Below are 7,318 nucleotides of genomic sequence, written 5' to 3'. Positions count from 1 at the left end.
TTAAGTACAGTGACGTAGAGTTCCGTGCCCAGCTGACTTTGCCTGCAGCAGCAGCAGCAGCAGCAGCAGCAGCAGCAGCAGCAGCAGCAGCAGCAGCAGCTCCGGGAGCTTGTTAGAAATGCAGAGCCCTCAGACTGTGGCAGCCTAGAATCCCAGTACTTGGGAGATAGAAGCAGGAAGACCAGGAATTCAAGGCCTGCCTGGGCTACATGGAGAGCTCAGAGCAGCCTGGGCTACCTGAGACTCTGTCTCAGATGAAAAAGAAAGAAATCTCAGCACTAGGTCAGCTGGACCACAAGCTGCATTTGTGGTTTTTGTTTGTTTGTTTTGTTTTTTTAGTAAGCATTGTTTTTATTCATCTTAGTTAGATTTTAAGCTGCTTTTTGTCTTCAGAAGCTTTTAAAAAGAAAAGCGAATTAGGTACACTTCATTGTCCACTGATTTCTTTTTATGAGAGTTGGATAATGCTGGCAGGTCATATCGACGCTCTGCAATAATGTCAATCTTGACTTTCCATTCTGCAGCTTTCTTTTGAACGTGTTCTCTAGTTGAGGATTTGTGTAAAGAATATGCTGCTGCTCTTGCCATTCCCAAAGCAGTCTTCAGAAAAGCCCTATCTGTAGCTTTATTATTTTTGGTTCCAAAGGGAGGATTCATAATTACGGTATCAAATAATTTGGACATTCTGTTACATAACGAGCACACATCACACTGAATCATACCCACGTTTGTTAACTCAAACTCTTCCACATTCCGAGTAAATATTTCCAGTGCGTCTTCGTCTATGTCAAATCCAACACAGCCCTGCTCCTAACATCGCAGCCCCGATGCTAAGTACTCCAGAACCACATCCTAGATCTGCAACCACTTTATTTTCAATGTCATCATATGTATTATGGATTGTATACAGCATGCATGCTCACGGAGATCGCTGCTCCAGGCAGTGGGGAGATGCAGGATTACATGACGAAGCAGCCTGACAGTCCTCGCAGGCCCTCCCCACAGCGCCGGAAGCACCAATGTGCACCCACAATCTGCGTTTTAATAGTCACAAATCTCCAGGGGATCCCCAGTTGGTGGCACCTTGACATTTGAGATGTGACCTGAGAGCGTCACCTACAACCTTTCTCTAGCTGTGCCTACATCTGTGCTGTGACCCCTCTTAAAACCCAGGGACCACCAGAGAAACTCCCTCATCCTGGGGAGGGGGAACAAGCTCAGAAGAGTGAGTGGAATGGGGGGAGACTCAGCACATGGATCTAGAAAAAGACAGAATCAGGCCTGTGATGGAGGCTCTACCTGGAGGGGCCCTTGACTAACGACCTACAGGATCCCCATGAGCCCAGGCTGGGGCTTAAAAACTGTCCACGAACCTGCTTACGACTTGTCCCTTTTCCTCCAAGTCCCACTGGGGCATCTATAAGCAAGGCTGGGAGGAGGAACAACGTCCCTCTTTCCATCTGCCCTGCCCACTTTACAATCTTCTGTTCCGTGCACTCATCACTCCCTGTTTATAGCATACAGCTCTCCCTAGTGTTTTCATGCCCTTGTAGATTCCTGCCAGTGAAGTTTTGGCTAACCCAGAGTTAACTCCATCTGCCCATCTGTTGCTTCAGCCCCTTTTCCAACTGGGCAAAGTAACATAGTGACAGATCCCAGGGGTTCAGATGGGGACATCATGTTTGTTAAACGACCTAGCAGAAGTTAAATAATGGCCACTTGTCTCTCTGTCTCTCTCCTTTGTTCTGATGGGTAGGGTTGTGGAGGGAGGAGCTTATAGCAAAGCAATTTTGTTGGAGGGTGGGTGTTCCAGTATATGAAGCAACTGGATCCTAAGTGAGTGCCCCGGATGCAATTTTAGAAAACAATAGTTTTTGCAGTGTGAAAAAAAAAACAAACAAAAACCTGAACTTTCCAAACATCAACTGTGGGAGCTGCCTGGATCATCACCTGCTTAGATTCCCCTGTCACCGCATTTAAGCTAAGCAGGACCATGTGTAAGTGTATTTCCAAAGTGGCTTTTTAAAAATTGCAATGGTGGGGGGAAAAGATTGGAAAGCTCAAAATATAGATACCCAAATGTCACCACTGCTACCACCAGAGAAGATGCTTCCTCCGTTTCCAGGCCCCGGGAAGCAGAGCGTGCCTTACCCCTCGCTTGTCTGTCATAGTCGCTGCTATTGTGGAATCTGGTTATTTGAGTCAGAGGAGGCAGAAAAAGACTCATCCCTATAATCCATAGTAACTCAGGACCCAGGTTCCGAGTCACAGGTTACAAGGGAGCTGCTGTCCCAGCTCTCCCTCTTCGGTGCACTCTGAACACACGGACGTGTCAACGGTTCCTAAGAGTTAGCTGGGTTAGAAGTTGTAATCATACTGAGCTTAGCAGGCCACCATGAGAAAATTTAATCAAAGGGAAGGTGCCAGACAGAATGAAGCTGACTTCGCAAAGTTGAAGCAGAGTCAAGAGCACACAGGGGCTTCAGAGGGGAGGGCCAGTGGTTGTAGCGACTGAGGGGGTGGCGCAGAAGGGTCAAGGAGGACCACCCCTTTCATCCCCTTCACAGTCCCTGAGTGGCAGTCATGACGGGCAAAACTGGAAAAGGAACACGAGCCGGGCATAGTGGTGCCTACCTGTGATCCTAGCACCCAGTCATTGGAGACAGGAGATTGGTGTTTTAAGCCTGACCAGATCCTGTAGCAAAAGCATAAAAGGAGGAGGTAGTAGTCTGGGTGGCACATGTCTGTCACCCCAACACTGTAGGAGCACACAAATGAAGTAGTCCCACACTAACTCAGAACTGAGTGTGGTAAAGGGTTCTTTATTTAGGGGGGACTCAGAGATCACAGTCCTCTACACGAAAGGGGAACAGAAACCAAAGTTAGCAGCCAGGAGAGAGAGAGAGAGAGAGAGAGAGAGAGAGAGAGAGAGAGAGAGAGTGGGCTTGTGAGCACGCATCAGGCCACACTCAACTCTGGTCCAGCATCTCAAAGGCCATTGGCTGAAGGAGGTTCTCCAGCATAACACCTGAGAGAGAGAGAGGCAGGAGGGTCAAGAATGCAGAGTTACTCTCAGATACACAGCAAGTTTTCGACCTGCATGGGCTACATAAGACTCTGTCCCGGCAAAGGGACCTGGAAGGATGTGGATACACAGGGGAAAATACCATGTGGCTGTGACATCAGAGGCCAAGACTGAGGGATGCTTCGTGAAGCCAAAGCCACTGGCAATGAGCCAGTCCTCCAGAGCCCATCGACAGATGGACAGTTCTCCCTCACAGCCCACAGAAGCCAGCCTTGCAGATACCTTGACTTCAGGCTTGCGGAACTGAGGAAGTAAACTTCTGTTGTTCTAAGCCACCCAGTTGGTGCTATCTGGGCGTGGTGGTCCTGCCCATCTAATATGGCCACCTCGGGTTTTACTAATGTATGAGTTCATTGTCTTATGTTCCAGTACATGGGAGTTGACTTTAATATTATTTTTAATATTAAAAATATTAAGCTGCTGTGTGGCAGGTGAGACACTGAGATGGATAGGCACACCATGCAGAGTGAAGTTAAATATTTATTTAGTGGGTTATGGAAGGGAAGGGGAAGAGGGGGAAGAGCAGAGAGAAAGAGAAAGCAGAGAGGCCGGGCGGTGGTGGCGCACGCCTTTAATCCCAGCACTCGGGAGGCAGAGGCAGGCGGATCTCTGTGAGTTCGAGACCAGCCTGGTCTACAGAGCTAGTTCCAGGACAGGCTCCAAAGCCACAGAGAAACCCTGTCTCGAAAAAAACCAAAAAAAAAAAAAAAAAAAAAAAGAAAGCAGAGAGGGGGAAGGAGATAAGTGGGGTGAAGGGAGAGACAGAAGCTGCCTCTTTGAGAGAGAGAGAGAGAGAGAGAGAGAGAGAGAGAGAGAGAGAAAGGGGGAGAGAGAGGGAAAGACTCTGGACTCTGAAGATCAGCTTGCCTCAGTGGATGGGGAGGGAGTGGGCGTGGCTTGTCTCTTAAAAGGATAGGACAGACCATTACATTCCCATCACTTTTTTTATGATAAAAAAGGAGGTTAGGCACAACAGGTTAAAGGAATTGGGGCAGCGGATTCTCAAGACTGCTTTCTGCTTATTTATGAGTGTCGTCTTAGGGGGAAACCTGAGAAAACTGGGTGCTGGTCACATCCTGGTATAGCTGGTCTCTTTGTTTGATGTGGGATTTCCCTCTGTATGCTGGAATACCATTAATGAATTAAAAACTGCCTTGGCCTATTGATAGGGCAGAACTTAGGTAGGCAGGGAAGACAGAATTGAATGCTGGGAGAAAGAAGGGCGGAGTCAAGAGACACCATGGTCTCTCACCAGCCACATGGCTTCCTGCCTGTGACCCAGCTGCCTTTGTGGCCTGCCTTGGTCTCGGGACCCACTACCTGCTGCCTGTCGCCGCTCATGGACCTATGGGCATGGTCTCATGGCCCGCTGCTCACTGCTGCCACTCAGGGACCTGCAGCATTTTTAACATTGGTGCCCTCGGACTCAGTAGGCTCTCCCACGCCTCTCCCAGGGTTGGGATCCGGAACCAGGTATTTTTTTCCACAACAACCACGTGTTCCATCTGCCTGAGCACTGACCTCTACAGATGTCAACATGTAGGAATGTGGGTCATGTGTAAGGACTTTCCAAGGACACAGCTGTGATGGTAAATTTTGGTTGTTGACAGGATTTAGAATCACCTAAGAGATAAACCTCGGGTCATTTCTGCGAGGACATTTCCAGGTGGGGTTCATTAACCCACCCTAATGTAGGCAGTGCTATGCTATGGGGTGGGGTACTAGAGGGAAGAAGTGAGGAAGCTAGTTGCATGTCTCCATCAGCATCCCCCCACTGCAGATGTGATGTGCTCAGCTGTTTCAAACTCCTGCTGCCATGCCTTCCCCACCATGATGGGCTGCACCTTCCAGCTGTGAGTCACAATAAACCCTTCCTTGCTGTTGTCAGGCAGTGAGGAAAGTCACCAACATAACATCAAAGAATGAAGCTCCTGGACTCTTCTTCAAAGCAAGTGATTTTAAGTTACTGTGGACCAGACAGCATCCTGTGCAGAGGCCATGGAAGATGAGACATGCTTCCTCCCCAGGGCCACAGGGAAGGGTCTGGATAGGGAGTCCACGTGAAGCCGTCCATAGGTTGGGATTTGTAAACATTCCTTAGAAAGTTCTAAGAGCCTTACTGGCCCACATGGTGGAGACAGGAGCCCTACTGGTCTGCGTTGTGGAGACAGGAACCCTACTGGTCTGTGTCATGGAGATATGTGAAGCACTGGCCTCTGTGTGTGAGAAGCCTGAAGGTGACCTTGTGTGGTTTGATGGGGGAATTCTGTGGTAATGTGTTTTAGTTATCCTTTTTTTTTTTTTTTAAAAAAAGTTCTTCACCGCTAGTTAGACTTTTCATTCATGAGACAGCTTGAGGGAGGATTTATTCTGGTTCGTGGTGTCAGACCACAATCCTGAGCCCAATGATGAAGGAGAATATCATAGCAATAAGAAGCCGAGAAAGGACCAGGGACCTGGTCAAATGCTCCCTTCCAGGGACCTCCCTCTGACAGCTAGGCCCTACCTCTGAAAGTGGCTACTGCCTCCCCAAATAGAGCCACCAGCTGGGAAGAAGCATCCAGCAGATGAACTTCCCCAGCATCTGTCATGTTCAGACCCAAACAGTCGTGAATGACTTGGAGCTTCCAGGAAGAAAGGTTGCCCAGAGCAGGTCTCTCAAGGAAGTGGTGAACCACAAAGTCAGCAGCAGGGACAAAACACGTTCCACCCATCATGATGTCACATGGGGCTCCATCTTCCCACCCCCACCCCCTGCCTCCTTCCAAGTCCTTTTGGTGCACTGACCCTGGGACTGCTACCTCCTCTCAGTCAGAAATGTCAGGGCAATGCAGAATTTCTTTTTTTTTTTTTTAAATATTTATTTATTTATTTATTATGTATACAATATTCTGTCTGTGTGTATGCCTGCAGGCCAGCAGAGGGCACCAGACCCCATTACAGATGGTTGTGAGCCACCATGTGGTTGCTGGGAATTGAACTCAGGACCTTTGGAAGAGCAGGCAATGCTCTTAACCTCTGAGCCATCTCTCCAGCCCCCCAGAATTTCTAAATTATTTATTTAGCTTTAGATTTTTTTATTTCATTCTATATGTACTTTATGCTCATATGTTTGTCTGTGTATTGTGTGCACCCCGGAACTGGAGTTATGGACAGTTGTGAGCCACCACGCAAGTGCTCGGGGTGCAAGCTGTATATATCCTCTGGAAGAGCAAGTGTTCTTAACCACTGAGCCATCCCTCCAGCCCCTGTATATTTATTTATTTTTATTTATTATTTACTCTGCTTAGTTCCCTGCTTTGTAGTTAGAGGTAGTAACAGTTATTCCCCAAACTTCTCAACTATAGATTTTACCTGAACTGGGAAATAAAAGTCAGCTGGGAATGGCAGCACACACCTGTACAATCCCAGCAGTTGGAGGGACAGGCAGGAGGACCAGGAGTTCAGGCCGGTCGGGACAACATGAGACACTGTGTCCAGAAATAGAAGTAACCCAGGTCTGGTGGCTCAGACCTATAATTTCAGCACTCACTAGACTGCGGCAGGAGGATCAAGAGTTCAAGACCTGCCCTCATGGGGGAGGTAAGACAGGAGGATCCTGGGACTCCCTGGTCAGCAAGCTTAGCCAGATCAGTGAGCTGGTCCCAAGAACAGACCCTGTCTGAAAAAACAAGGTGGTAACAAACCTGAACTTCCTGAGGAACAGCATCCAAGTGACCTCATGCTTGACAGGCGTGAACATATGCTTCACCCTTGCACCTACACACACACACACACGATAACATTCAAATCCACACACATACACATGATAACATTCAAATCCACACACACACACACACACACACACACACACACACACACACACACACCAGGGTTGGAATAGCTCTGGTAGAGCACTGTCTAGCATGCTGGAGAGACCCTAGATTCAACCCCTAAAACCTCAAAAACAAATGAATTAACTATTAAACACACTGTAGAGTCACCCTAAACAACTTGACATTGGTTCTGCTTATAAGAAAGAAATGCTGGTAGGCGGCTTAGTGATCCAGAGCTCTGGCCGCCCTTCTAGAGGACCTGGGTTCTATCCCAGCACTCAGTTACAGTGGCTTACAACCACCTGTAACTCTGGTTCCAGGGGATCCAGTGCCTACTTCTGGTTCTGCAAGAACATGAAGTGCATAGACATACATGCAGGCAAAGCACACACATAGAACAAGAATAAAGGACTGGAGA

The 7,318-nt window shown here is 48.2% G+C and overlaps 1 pseudogene; it reads right to left on the bottom strand.

The window, feature by feature from the left end:
• Nucleotides 1-399: 399 nt before the first annotated feature.
• On the bottom strand, nucleotides 400-913 carry LOC121463224 (annotated as a pseudogene).
• Nucleotides 914-7,318: the final 6,405 nt, after the last annotated feature.

The sequence above is a fragment of the Microtus oregoni genome, unplaced genomic scaffold (genome assembly GCF_018167655.1).
Source record: "Microtus oregoni isolate MIOR12 unplaced genomic scaffold, Mior012 000026F_ref0000081, whole genome shotgun sequence".
In the NCBI taxonomy this organism is placed as follows: domain Eukaryota; kingdom Metazoa; phylum Chordata; class Mammalia; order Rodentia; family Cricetidae; genus Microtus; species Microtus oregoni.
This window is presented reverse-complemented; position numbering and strand designations above follow the sequence as displayed.